Raw genomic sequence first — 14213 nt, forward strand, 5'->3', positions numbered from 1 at the left:
GGAAACCAAAATGTGACACCCCAAAATATATTTGGCATATTTTGAAATGTCTATTTAGAGGGGCTGCAGACACAGAAATAATTCTGAAAAGCTGTCCTTGTGGGGGAGATTTGCATCTGTAGAGAGAATCTACATTAGTCAATAGCAGATGCAGAAGCTTTCTCTGAGTTTCCCTTATCCAAATCTAGGAAAGATTAATTCACAGGAGAAGGAGAATGAAAGTTTGACACTTTTAAAGATCTAATGGAGACTACCATTTATTCTTTCTGAGGGCTGCTACTTGTCAGGCTTCATGTGCCTAGCAAGACACATTTTGCTAATAACATCTTTCCTCCCTCTCCAACTCTTGAGCTGCCACCATATTTCAAGCCTCTATTCCTTTATGCACAATATAAAAAATTCAATTATCTGGCTCTTGGTTGAGTCTCATACGGATAGTGACAGGAAACAGACAAATTCCTAGGCAGACAGGGATATGTCCCCAGTGAAACCCAGTCTTCAAGCCAAAGACAACCTGAAACCTGAAAACCATGCTGCTGGTTCCAGATAGAGCCCATGACTGGAGTGAGAACTTCCTCAATGCCTTTTAACCAATTGAGTGGTCCTTTTTCTAAGACCACTCATGAACCAATCAGCACACACTCCCCTATTTTATGAGCCCATAAAAACCCCGGACTCAGCTGCAAAAAGGGCTACCCACTTTTGGGCTCCCTCTTGCAGCTGAGGGCAACCTGACTTCAGGGTGCCCTGTCACATTTGAGAACTTTCCTTCTGTCACTTAAAATTCTTATCTGCCTTACTCATTCTCTGGTGCCCATGCACCTTATTCCTCTTGGTTTTGGGACAAGAACCCAGAACTCGCTGAGCTTCAGGCAGCAGGAACAAATGAGTGTCAACTCTGCTGTTCACAGAGCTGTGGGCAATGGGAATGAGAGAGCTGTAATATGCCCCCATTGCCTAGCTGTGGGCTCAAAAAAGAGAAGCCACTGAGTACTATTCCCTCCTGGCTGGCTCTCTGTACTACAAAAGCCAAAACATTTCTTGGAGGTTCAGACTTCAGGACTCGCCAGGCGAAAGCTATAACACCCCCTGGGGCTCCATGATTGCTGGCATCTCCGAGTTTTTGAGTGCCACCACATTCCCCTTGTCTAAATACAGGTGCCCAATGTGGAAGCCACTCGTGGTGCCCCTGGTCCAGCCATGGGCTGATCATGGTGTCTCTATTCCAGTGTGGGATCCAGGGCAAGCTGTGAGCCAAGCACAGTCTACCAGGCTGAGTGGTTGGAGTAAGACCAGCAAGCCCGAGTGAGGCCCCAGAAAAGGGTCATGGTAGCTGCAGAGATTTCCTGCTGGAGAAGTGGCACCAAAGGAATCCTGTAACAATATTTGTGGAATTCCTCTATCCATGTGGCCATTCATAAATTTATATATGTTTATATTTTCTTCTATTAATTTATTGTCAATTCATTTCAGCTGACTTAGACTCTTAGACTTTAGAGAGAAAATTTTCACTTTCTGACAGCATATATAATATATATGTACACACACATACATGGATATATTTATACACACACGCATAGTTTTCTTTCAAAGCCAATCCACATATAATGACCATAAAAAGTTCATGTCCTCTTAAAAAAATCATAATATGGGGAGGCAAATTTTTATTGTAGTGACATACTCCATCTTCTCTGCTGCCCAATAAGCATACACTTCTGTCACTGAGAATATTCTCAACTTATGCAGTAATAACTATCTCTCACTAAAGTAACTAAAAATGTAAGATTTGAGTTATTGTTACTATTACAGTTATTTAGTAGAAAATATGTATATATCTTAGGTTCCTCAATGAGATGACCTATCCTATAAATTCAATAGTAGAGAATGAGGATCTCTTTAGACAATAAGTGACAGCAGTGCTTCCACATGCAATTAGTTTCAGAGGCACCAAAGACATTGTTCCAAGGGGTGGCTTCTAGTGCCAATGTGAGCAATGTTAGCAGGGCAAGCTAAAATAACTCTTCTCAGGTGCTTTGGCAGAAAGCTCTTCACTGAACAAATCTGGATCATTTGGGGCATAGCTCTCGGCCACATAGCTTCCAATCCTGGTTTTCTAGCCTGTAAGAATTAAGTGGCTTTCTCACAATCACTTTAATAAGCTGAATCTTGCTTATAACTGAGTTCCTTTTATTTGCTTTTAAATAAAGAAACCTCACTGATGAAACGTTGTGAACATATGACAATATGAAAGGCATAAAAAATGAGTACTGAAGCTCCTTCTAGTGATGCTGAGCAATTTAAAGAGGAGGTATAGCTCACAAATTACTGCATGACACAAAACCAAGCAACATTCTCTATTTGTGTGGAGAAAAACAATTTCTTATATTTTTGCAACTGTAAGGCTGTGATGGTTACACATACTAAAACATAATATTTTTATTGTGGGTGTTGGGATCATTGTGACTTCATAATTTTGAATTTGCCCCAAACTCCTCCTAAAAACCAAAAGTCTACTTGGCCAGCAAAAGAAATATTCCACAGAAAATATCTTCCAGAGAGTAGAAACTAAGAAATGTGGCATCACCATGAGGCACAAGATATGCAGATGGGGGTTGTATGACTGAACCACCAACAGCAGGAGCAGTGGAAAATTAGCAGTTTGTTGGCATGTGTAGTAGGAATAAAAGGGAAACTGACCCTGTGAGTTCTGGAACCTTAATATGGCAAAATAAATAATTAATTAAAATAAATTAAAACCCCAAATGGAAAACAACAACAACAAAACTTTAAGAAGAAACTTGATTGAGTGAGTCCCAGGACATCAGAAATATCTGGGATACTTCTTCATGAGCCCCATGTTGTAAGTAAAGGCAGAGACAAAGAAACAAAATAGCCACAAATATTTAACAATAGAAGATCAAATACTGCTGTGGTTTTCAGAAACATCCAAAAATTTTCCCTCCCATAAGGACTGAGTTTAATTTAGAGGAGACATAGGAAAAGGTATCAAGTTGAGCAAAGCAAAAACACTATGGATAAGAAAGAGAATAGGTTCAGATTTCAAGATACAAAATACCCAGGAGAGTGAAAATCCAGATATTACTGTACAGCCAAATAAACATCTAAAAGTAGGAAAATTGTTTTCAAAAACAAGGACTACATGGCTTGAGGAAACATAGAGCGGGAGGTTAGAAAACACATTTCTGAATCTCTGGGAGACAAAGAAGAGGTCACAAAAAGATATCATGGTTTGAGTTCTTCACTGTAACAATGTCATACAAAATGTAAAACCCAGAAACTTAAAAAAAAGATACTCTAGTCCATCACCACTGCTTGTAGGGAACCCTATCTTAGTGATTGAGTAAAACACTTCAAACAAAATTGTAAAAATCTGAAATAGGACAAATGCATTACATAAGACAAAAAATTGTTTTAATACTAAAAGTTATAATTCCTAATGGAATGTGACAATTATTAATATCAGTGCACTAAATAAACTAGTAACATCTGTTATTTAAAAACCCACTAAGTAATGAAAGGTAAAATAGACATGGACAAAAAGAAAAACAAAGAGAACAAAAACAGATTTTAATGTACTTTTCTCACACTAGACATAAACAATTAGGGTATACCAAACTCCATATTCCAATATGAGAACCTTCTTTACAAGGGCATGAAATCTGACCACATGGTAGAAGACAAAGAAAACTTGAATAAATTGCAACATTATGAATATTAGAAACAGTTTTCTCTGACCATGGTGCAACCGCTGTGATATATATCTGAATAGCATCAGAGGCTCATTTCCTTTCTCCTTTTAGAGGCTCAGAAAAGAGTTGGCTCAGTTTCAGTTGCCCTGAGGATATTTATGCAGAGGCAATCTTTTTGGCTAATGTCAGTCTGGCTGGCATGCAAGGCTGTTCCCCCTGCCCTGGGGTCTTGGTGTGAAGACTTTGGCTCTTGACTTGCAGAATCGCTAATATCACTTCTGGGCCTGGAGATTCCTTTATCTGTCCTTTGTTACTTAGAGAAGCTAAGTATTCCCCAATGCCTTTTAGGAAACTCCACAAGCATTTTGTTGGAGTGGAGCTCACAGTTGACCTTGGAGGCCTCTCAATTAGATGTCCAGGCAGTTGGAACCTTGTTCCAAGTGCATTCAGCACAGTTATGCTCAGCCTATACTGTGAAATGTCAGGTTCACAGAACTGTGTGTGGTCTGCTACTTCTCTGCTGGTATGCTTCCCCCAAGTAAACCCTACCTTATATGTGCATTTGTGAGTTACTAGCAATATGTATCTATGATTATCTGCCCCATGACAGCAACAAAATGAGAAATTAATAAAATATTGTAAAAAAGAAAGAAAAGAGGTTCTTCTCTTGGAAGTGGGATAGTCAAAGTAAGGAATTCATAAAGTAAAAATAAAAAAAAATATATTGTGTTAGAAAATAAATAAACATGTAAAACTAATATGTAAGTTAAATACGGTTCACAGACATCAACCAAAAAGACAAACTATTTCAACTTAATTAAAGAGAAGGAAGAGAAAGAACAGATATCTGGAAATAAAAATGGAAAGGAAGAAATAACCCTTCAAGTGGATTAAATTTTGAAAAACTAGTAAGAGTATTCATTGCACATTGCTAAGCAAACACAGTTGAAAACTTAGATGACACGTAAAGTTTTCTAGGAAAATATAATTTCACCAAGGTGACCTACTAAGGATAGAAACTCAAAACAGAAAATTGTCATAAAAGCAGAGTTTTACATAAGTTTCTATAAAACAAAGCATTAGGCCTTGGTAGAGTTAAATTTGACCAAAATTTTAAAGAAGCTCAACTAGACTAAATGTTCTTAAAAAATGCAGAGCATAAAAAGTAGGTAATACATTGAATTATTTTTTGTGAATCAAGGATAAAGTTAAGGCAAAAATGTAATAAATGTTTTTTAACAAACTATCTTATGTGAATATCATTGAACAATCTCAAACTATTAATAAATAATTAAATATATACTTTTTAAAACAATTCATCATGAGCTTGCGAAATTCATTCAGAAAAACAATTCTGACTTAACATAGAGAAATTTGTCAATGTGAGTTGTATTAATTTATCTAAGGAGAAAATTTTAAATATGTTTAGAGATGTTGAAAAAACACTGAAGATAATTCAACATCAATTATTTTTTAAAAACCCTAAAATACTGGATTTAATAATTTTTTTTGAGAAAGGGTCTTTCTTACTCTGTCACCTAGGCTGTATAGCAGTGGCACTAACGTGGTTCACTGCTGCAGCCTCAGCGTCCTGTGCTCAAGGGATCCTCCCGTCTCAGCCTCCCAGTGTTGGGATTAAAGGTGCGCTACCATACCCAGCAATATATTTCTTAAATATCAAAAATATATAATGAAAGTCATCAATGTACTTGGAGTAAAGACAGGTATATTTCCTGCTGTAGTCAGAAACAAGTTAAAGATGTCCACTATTGCCACAACTATATAATAATATATGTTAGGGATAAAAAGCAACCAAAATAAGCATGAGAAATGTATTTCAAGAACAAGGATTAGAAAGGAAGTATAAGCATTATTTTTTCAGTTTAATATAATTATATAAACATGTAACAAATAATTTTTAAAAAACTATTTAAAAGTAAAATAGCTTAAGCAAATAGCAGGATATAAAATTAATATACAAAGTATAACAATGAATTTTGTATATCATATAATGCTAACTAAATGTATAAAACTATATGTAACTATATATGCTAACTATATATATATAACTAATAAATGACAAAATAAATGACTTCATTTCTATAGCCTATAGAACCATATATATATATATATGAGAGTGAGAGTCATAAACCTAAGAATGTGTATGACCTATCTAAGCAATATGTAAAACACTTTAGAAAGACATTGAAATAGAACTGAACAAATATTCATGGATAGAAGTATTCAACACTGTTAATGTGTCAATTTCCTCTAAGTTAATTTACAAATTTAACATGATCTTGATAAAAATTACTGAAAAAAGTATAATGTGGGAGAGTTAGTCCTAACAGAATTATATACTACATTTTTAAAAATTAAAATAGTGTAGTTTTACTGGAAGAAGAGACAAACCAATGGAACACTATAGGATGCCTACAAATAAATCCAAGTCATTTTAGAAATGTAATATATAAAATCAAGGCAGGCATTATAAGTAAGTAGAAAAGTTGGACTTTTTTATAAACGTGAGTTATTTAATTGGATAGCCATTTTAAAATGGCTACATGGAATCAACTCTAAAGCCATTTAATGCAGAAAAACAAAGAGGGGGTTCTAGTTAGAAAAAGAAGCCCAACTAGACTGAATTAATAAAAAAAATTTAGTAAAGCAGATTCATACAAGCTAAACACAGAAAAATAATAACTTTAAACTAAATTGAATACCAAAAAATTAAAATGGAAGATAATATTTTTAAGATGGTGAAAAATTTGTAACCTTTAAAGATTAAATTTAATATTGACCAAGGATCAATAAAAATATAGCCAGAATTTCTACTAACTGATGGAAAACTAATCATAACAAGTGAAAAGCACATCCTTGGTTTGCCATTTTCTTTGCCATTTTCTTGAGAAAATAGTATTGCTCTAGTGATTCAACTAAATTTGAATATACTGTATAAATTTAAAACAATTCTAGGCCGGGCGCGGTGGCTCAAGCCTGTAATCCCAGCACTTTGGGAGGCCGAGACGGGCGGATCACGAGGTCAGGAGATCGAGACCATCCTGGCTAACCCGATGAAACCCCGTCTCTAGTAAAAAAATACAAAAAAAAAATAGCCGGGCGAGGTGGCGAGCGTCTGTAGTCCCAGCTACTCGGGAGGCTGAGGCAGGAGAATGGCGTAAACCCGGGAGGCGGAGCTTGCAGTGAGCCGAGATCCGGCCACTGCACTCCAGGCTGGGCGACAGAGCGAGACTCCGTCTCAAAAAAAAAAAAAAAAAAAAAAAAAAAAAAAAAATTCTAATCAAAGTTCACTCTTTTAAAAACAGTATTCATTTCTCTTTAAAGTTATATGGAAGGATAAATGCTGGCAAATAGAAAGAAATACGTGAAGAAATAGAATGATGAATAGAATGATGAATGGTTAGTGTCCTTTTCAGCTATCAGAACACAGATCTGAAAAGCTAGTGACCTGTGGAACTGACTATACAATACAGAAATAGATCCCCTAAAATAAGATTCTAATATACATAAATGTATATTATATATATAATATACATTTATATTATATATAAATGTATATTATATATATAATATACATTTATATTATATATAAATGTATATTATATAATTTCTAATATATGGCAAAGAATAGTTTATTTAGAAATAAAATAATATAGGTTATCCATCTGAAATACAATAAAATTGGAGCAGCATTTAAGCCAGTTACAAAATCAGTTCCAGAAACATCAAAACAGGAAATAAAAATCAGTGAGGCATACTCCACGGTAGGGAATGCTAACTGCACATAATTCATAAAAGAATAATGAACATTTCACCATGTAGACACGAAAAGCCTTTGTGTGGCAAAACACACCATACGTAGTGAGTAAAAAGGCTAGATATTTAAAAATGCGCAATGACAATATCAAATAAGGGTGCTCTATTTATAATAAAAGTGATACTCTATAATCTGTACATAGATATACAAACTAGTGCAAAGATGGGCAAATCACAGAGGAGCAACTGGTAAAGAAATATAAATAGATGCATAAAATCATTAGAATTTTAAAAGATGGAATTGAAATTAATAATAAGATATTTATTTATATCTTCTAGCTTAGAAAAAAAGTTTAAAATGAATGTAGCTAATAATGTAGAGGAAAATGCACTATCATATACCCTTAATAGAAACTACAATTTTATACTTCTTTATGGAAGTATTCTTGCAAAACTTTAAAAAAAATGCTTATTTCTTTAACTCAAAAATCTCACTGATGGAAACCTATCCTTTAGAAATACATGCCCCAGCTGAAATGGTTATATATTCAAGGATTTTTGCCTATTATGGCAAAATAACTGAAATAAACTGGATGATTAGTGATGAGAAGTAATTAAATACATTGGATATTACATATCCACCATGGAATAATATATAACTATTAACAAGAATGAATTAGGACTCAACAAGTAAACAGACTGGGCGTGGGGGTAGGTCAGATTTTGCAAAATCTTACAAAGAAAAGCAAAATGCAAAACCGTGTGTAAAATATAACTCTGGTTTGAAAAGAACAATTATGACAAAACCTCTTACAGTATACATGTGTATAATAAGTCTATATCTACATTTTCTCCATATAGTATGAACATGGGGGTAGATTAAGGAAGGATACCCACTAATTTATTAACCTATGTTATCTGAAAGAATTGAGAATGGGATTATGCAGGTGAATGCGGAAACTGTCAAATTAGTCATAATCTCATGCAGTAATTATGTGGTTAATACCAACACGTGCACATTAAAAAATGAGAAATAATTTTCTCAAAAAAATAAAAACAAGTGGCCAATAGGTATACAAAAATGCTCAACATAATTAATCATTAGGGAAATGGAAATAAAAACCACAATGAGATATCATCTCACCCATTAACATGGCTATTATCAAAAAGACAAAAAATTACAAATGCTGGCAAGGATGTGAAGAAAAGGGAGCTCTTATACCCTGTTAGTGGGAATATAAATTAGTACACCTATTATGAAAAACAACATGGAGATTTGTCAAAAAACTAAAAATAGGACTAATTTGTTGAGAGTGTTTATCATAAAGGTGCATTGAATTTTCTCAAGTGCTTTTCTTTTTTTACATCTATTGAGATAAACCTATGGCTTTTGTCTGTCATTCTGTTCATATGATGTGCACATTTCTTGATTTGCATATGTTAAAACCATTTTTGCAGCCCTGGGATAAACAGCAGTTCACCATGATGTATAAAATTTTTGGTATGTTGTTAGACTTAGTTTCCTATTATTTCATTGAGGATTTTTGCATCTATGTTTGTCACAAATGTTGGCCTGTAGTTTGCTATTTTTGTTGTGTCCTTACCTGGTTTTGGTATCAGGATAATGCTGGCAAGGGAAATAAGTTATGCAGAATTCCTTCCTATTCAATTTTCTGGAAGAGTTTAAGAAATATTGGTGTTAGTTCTTTAAAGTTTTGGTAGGATTCAGCATTAAAGCTATTCAGTCCTGGGCTTTTCTCTGTTAATCTTTTATTACTGATTCAATCTTGTTACTCATTATTAGTCTGTTTATTTTATGTTTCTTCCTAGTTCAATCCTGGTAGGTTATATGTGTCTAGGAGTTTTTCCATTTCCTCTAGGTTTTTGAATTTGTTAATATATGATTATTCATAATAGTTTCTAATAATCCTTTTTATTTCTGTATGATCAGTAATGATGTCTCCTTTTTTAATTTCTAATTTTATTTATTTGAGTCTTCTTTTTTCTTTGTGGTTTTAGTAGTAATTTGTCAATTTTGTTCATCTTTTCAAAAATTATTTTATTGATTCTTTGTACTATTTTATAGCCTCCACTTCACTTAGTTCTGCTCTAAGTCTTTATATTTCTTTTTATATTGTAAACTTGGGATTGGATTATTCTTTCTTTTATTGTATCTTGAGGTGCATTGTTAGATAATTTAATCGAAATCTTTCTGTTAACATAGGCCAATATTGCTATAAAATTTCCTCAGCACTACGTTTCCTATATCTTATAGGTTTGGGTATTTTGTGTTTCCTTTTCATTTTTTTTTCAAGAATTTTTGGCCGGGCGCGGTGGCTCAAGCCTGTAATCCCAGCACTTTGGGAGGCCGAGACGGGCGGATCACGAGGTCAGGAGATCGAGACCATCCTGGCTAACACGGTGAAACCCCGTCTCTACTAAAAAATACAGAAAACTAGCCGGGCGCGGTGGTGGGCGCCTGTAGTCCCAACTACTCGGGAGGCTGAGGCAGGAGAATGGCGTGAACCTGGGAGGCGGAGCGTGCAGTGAGCTGAGATCTGGCCACTGCACTCCAGCCTGGGCGACAGAGCCAGACTCCGTCTCAAAAAAAAAAAAAAAAAAAGAATTTTTAAAATTTCTTTTTTTGTTTTGAGGTGGAGTCTTGCTCCTTAGCCCAAGCTGGAGTGTGCAGTGGCGCGTGATCTCAGCTCACTGCAACCTCTGCCACCCAGGTTGAAGTGATTCTCCTGCCTCAACCTCTGGAGTAGCTGGGGTTACAGTTGCACACCACCATGCCCGATAAAATTTATTTCTTAATTTCTTCCTTGACCCATTGGTCATTCAGGAGCATATTGTTTAATTTCCACGTATTTGTACAGTTCCTAAAATTGTCTACTTATGATTTCTAGTTCTAGTCTATGTGGTCTGACAATATATTTGATGTAATTTCTATTTTAAAAAATTGTTGAGACTTTTTTCATGGCCTAATATATGATCTATCCTGGAGAATGTTCCATGTGCTTTCGAGAAGAAGGCGTATTCTGGAGCTGTTGGATGAAATGTTGTGTTAATATATTTTAGGTCCATTTGGCCTAAAATGTAGATTAGGTCCAATAATTCTTTGTTGATTTTCTGTTTACATTGTTTGTCCAATGCTAAAAACAGGATGTTGTAGTCCACAACTATTATTGTGTTAGAGATGATTTCTCTCTTTAGCTTTAACAATACATGCTTATATACCTGGGTCCTCTAGTTTTAAGTGCATATATATTTACCATTATTATATTATCTTGCTGAATTGACTTTTTAAATCTATATAATGACCTTCTTTGTCTTTTTTTGTACTTTTAGGTTTAAATTTTGTTATATCTAAGTATAGCTATTCTCAGATGCTTTTCATTTCCGTTTTTGTGGATTTTTTTTTTCTCCACTTTTAGTCGATGTGTGTCTTCACAGGTGGAAAGAAGTTCTGTGGGCAGCATGTAATTGGGTCTTGTTTTTCTTTTTCCTTAATCCATTCAGCCAGTCAATAATTTTTAATTGTGAAATTTAAATTGTTTACGTTCAAGTTTGTTATAGATAGGTAAAAACTTCTGTCATTTTGACATCTTTTCCTTTTTTTTGGTTTTTAACATGTAATTCTTTTATTTTGTGAAGGTAACAAAATATACAGAGCAAAACTTTTCCTGTTTAAAATTAATGTTTTACAAATCTGTATTATCACTTGTATATAAATACTATATAGCTGTTCATTAATTAGGTGTATAAGTCCAACAATGTATTCTTCTAACTGTTAAGCAAAAACAATATATATATATATATATATATATATATATTTTTTTTTTTTTTTCAAATTTATCCGAGTGTCCTACGCCGCTTACGCTGGTGACCACTGCGATCTCTGTCAGCTGCGCGGAGTGACAGGAGGAAAGAATCATTGTGTGTGTTCAAGAGTGCGTCAGACTCAATTTCCAAAAGTTTTACCCCTAAAAGCACGTAAATATACAAAGATGGATCCTTCATATAAATTAAAAACAAAAAAAATCAATCAATTTGAGTTTATTTCAAATACAGAAAAAGTGTGGCACAGGTGTAAGCCACGACATGGTTTCCTTTAATGATATTGAATCTTGTATCACACTGGCCAGCATGAAGTTTGTTACTCAGACTTTACAGGCATTTTCCTTAATTCAATCAGTCCTGCTCCCAGCACAACACAGGAGGTGATTGGAGAATAATAGCCAGAATCTGGCCTGCTTGGCACCATGATACAATCAGGGAAAACAAACCAGGGCGCCTGCACTGCTTCTCAGACCAGGACGTTTCTCTTGGGTAACTGCTTTTAAAAGGAACTGAGATCTGATGAGGAGGTTCCTAGAATTGGAGCACTAAAGACAGAAGCGTGAGGAGGCTGGGGGTGAGGGCGGCAGCGTCCGCCCCAGAGCGTCTCTGCCCTCGGTCCTGGCCTGGCCATTACATGGCCTCGAACTGATCAATACACTGCCTGGTGTTGCCCTGCCGGATCTGCCGCAACGTCTTGTACTTGTCCCGACCTTGCCTCATGTTCTCATTGTGGATGATGTAATTATGAGTCCTCTTATTCTCATCTTGGGCCTGGGACAGCTCGCCGCTCAGCGTCAGCAGAGGCCGCTGCACGCGCTCGTTCTCCGCTTCGGTGATGTGTTTCTCCTCGTTTTGGTGATTCCGGATGCCCTCGCTAGACAGCTCCGCTCTGTGTAGTCCGTGGGCTCCGAGCCCTCGTCCTGCAAGCTGTCTTGGACATGGTAGCTCACCGTCTTCTATACAAGGGGCGGTGGGGGCGGGGGTGCAGTCATCACCAGGTGCAGCTCCTCCTTGGTCTTCACCAGGTCATCCTGGGCTTCTCTGGCTCTCTGCTGCCACTCTTCAACTTCACCTCCTTGCGCCGCCGTGCTCCTTGCGCCTCTGTGCCTCTTCCAGGAGTGCGATCTTCGTGGTGTACTCTGCAAGCTCCGCAGCCGGCAGCGCCTGGCTCTTTATCAGATCCACCACTTGTCTCTCCAGCTCCTCCTTGGTTAATGAGTACAAACATATAGTTAAATAGAAGACATAAGTTCTAATGTTTGATGTCAGAGTATGGTGGCTATAGTTAATAATAATGCTGGCCGGGCGCGGTGGCTCAAGCCTGTAATCCCAGCACTTTGGGAGGCCGAGGCGGGTGGATCACGAGGTCAGGAGATCGAGACTATCCTGGCTAACATGGTGAAACCCCGTCTCTACTAAAAATACAAAAAAAAAACTAGCCGGGCGTGGTGGCGGGCGCCTGTAGTCCCAGCTACTTGGGAGGCTGAGGCAGGAGAATGGCGTGAACCCGGGAGGCGGAGCTTGCAGTGAGCCGAGATCACGCCACTGCACTCCAGCCTGGGAGACACAGAGAGACTCCGTCTCAAAAAAAAAAAAAAAAAAAAAAAAAAAAAAAAAAAAAAAAAAAAAATTAATAATGCTTTGTTTGTTTCAAAAGAGCTAGGAGAGAGAACTTGAAATGTTCTCAACACAGAAATGATAAACACTTGAGGTGATAAATAACCAAAATATCCTGACGATTATTGCACATTCTATGCAATTAACAAAATATTTCATGTACCCCATACAATGTGGAAATATTATTCATTAATTTAAAAACATATATATGAAATATTAAACATAGATTCAGATTTTTCTCAATTTCTTGTATTGGTCTGGTTTCTCATAATCCCTTGTAGGGTGTTTTTTGCCACTTGGTTTTTCATTTCTTGATCAAAAGTACTTACTACTTAGCATCTAGAAACAATCACATATATTTCTGTGCTATTTACTTTGAAATATTCTGGTATAACAAACTGTTCCCTTTTTTATCTCAGGGTAGAAACTCAATTACTAGTATCCATTGAAAAAAAAATCTATATATTCATTTTTTGAGCTAAAAATCTAAAATCTCTTTCACACAAGTAATTTATAGATTTGTGTAAGTATCTGCTATGGTTTGGACATTTGACTTTACAAGCCTCATGTTGAAAATTTGATCCCTGGTGTTGGGAATGGGGCCTAGTAGGAGGTGTTTGGGTTATCAGAGTGGATCCCTCATGAATAGATTCATATATTTTCTGGGAGGTGGAGTGTTGAGTGAATGTTAGCTCAGCTAGTTCCTGTGAGAGCTGGTTGTTTAAAAGAGTCTAGCACTTTTCTCCCCATCTCTCTGCTTTTCTCTTGTGATCTCTGCACATGCTGGTTCCTCTTGGCCTTCCAGCATGAGTGAGAGCAGTCTGAAGCCCTCACTGGAAGCAGATGTTAGTGCCATTTTTCTTTTACAGCCTGCAGGACTGTGAATCAAATAAATATATTTTCTTTATAAATTACCCATCCTCAAGTGTTCATTTACAACAACACAAATGGACCAAGACAGTATCACATACTTGCATTTTATAATTCCCACTTATAGCTATTTTTCTTACTTCATCACATGGGAAAATTTTAATACTATACAGGTCTTAGAATTTGTAGATTAAAACTGTGAGGATATTCAGCTGAAATGCAAACAATTTTCATATTCATTAAGGCAATGTCAGTATAAATGGGCTTAAATATTACATTAAATGATTTCAGTGCCTTTTTTAGCATATTGGACACTTAGAAAACAAAAGACAAGACTCATTGTGTGAGCAACCATATTTCCCCAAATTCCAGGAAGTTAAAAGGAGAAAAAACAGT

General features: G+C 36.1%; 1 pseudogene; it reads right to left on the bottom strand.

Annotated features, from left to right (window-relative positions):
- Positions 1-11882: 11882 nt before the first annotated feature.
- LOC102117681 (ezrin pseudogene) lies at positions 11883-12671 on the bottom strand (annotated as a pseudogene).
- Positions 12672-14213: the final 1542 nt, after the last annotated feature.

Source organism: Macaca fascicularis, chromosome 2 (assembly GCF_037993035.2).
Source record: "Macaca fascicularis isolate 582-1 chromosome 2, T2T-MFA8v1.1".
Lineage (NCBI taxonomy): Eukaryota > Metazoa > Chordata > Mammalia > Primates > Cercopithecidae > Macaca > Macaca fascicularis.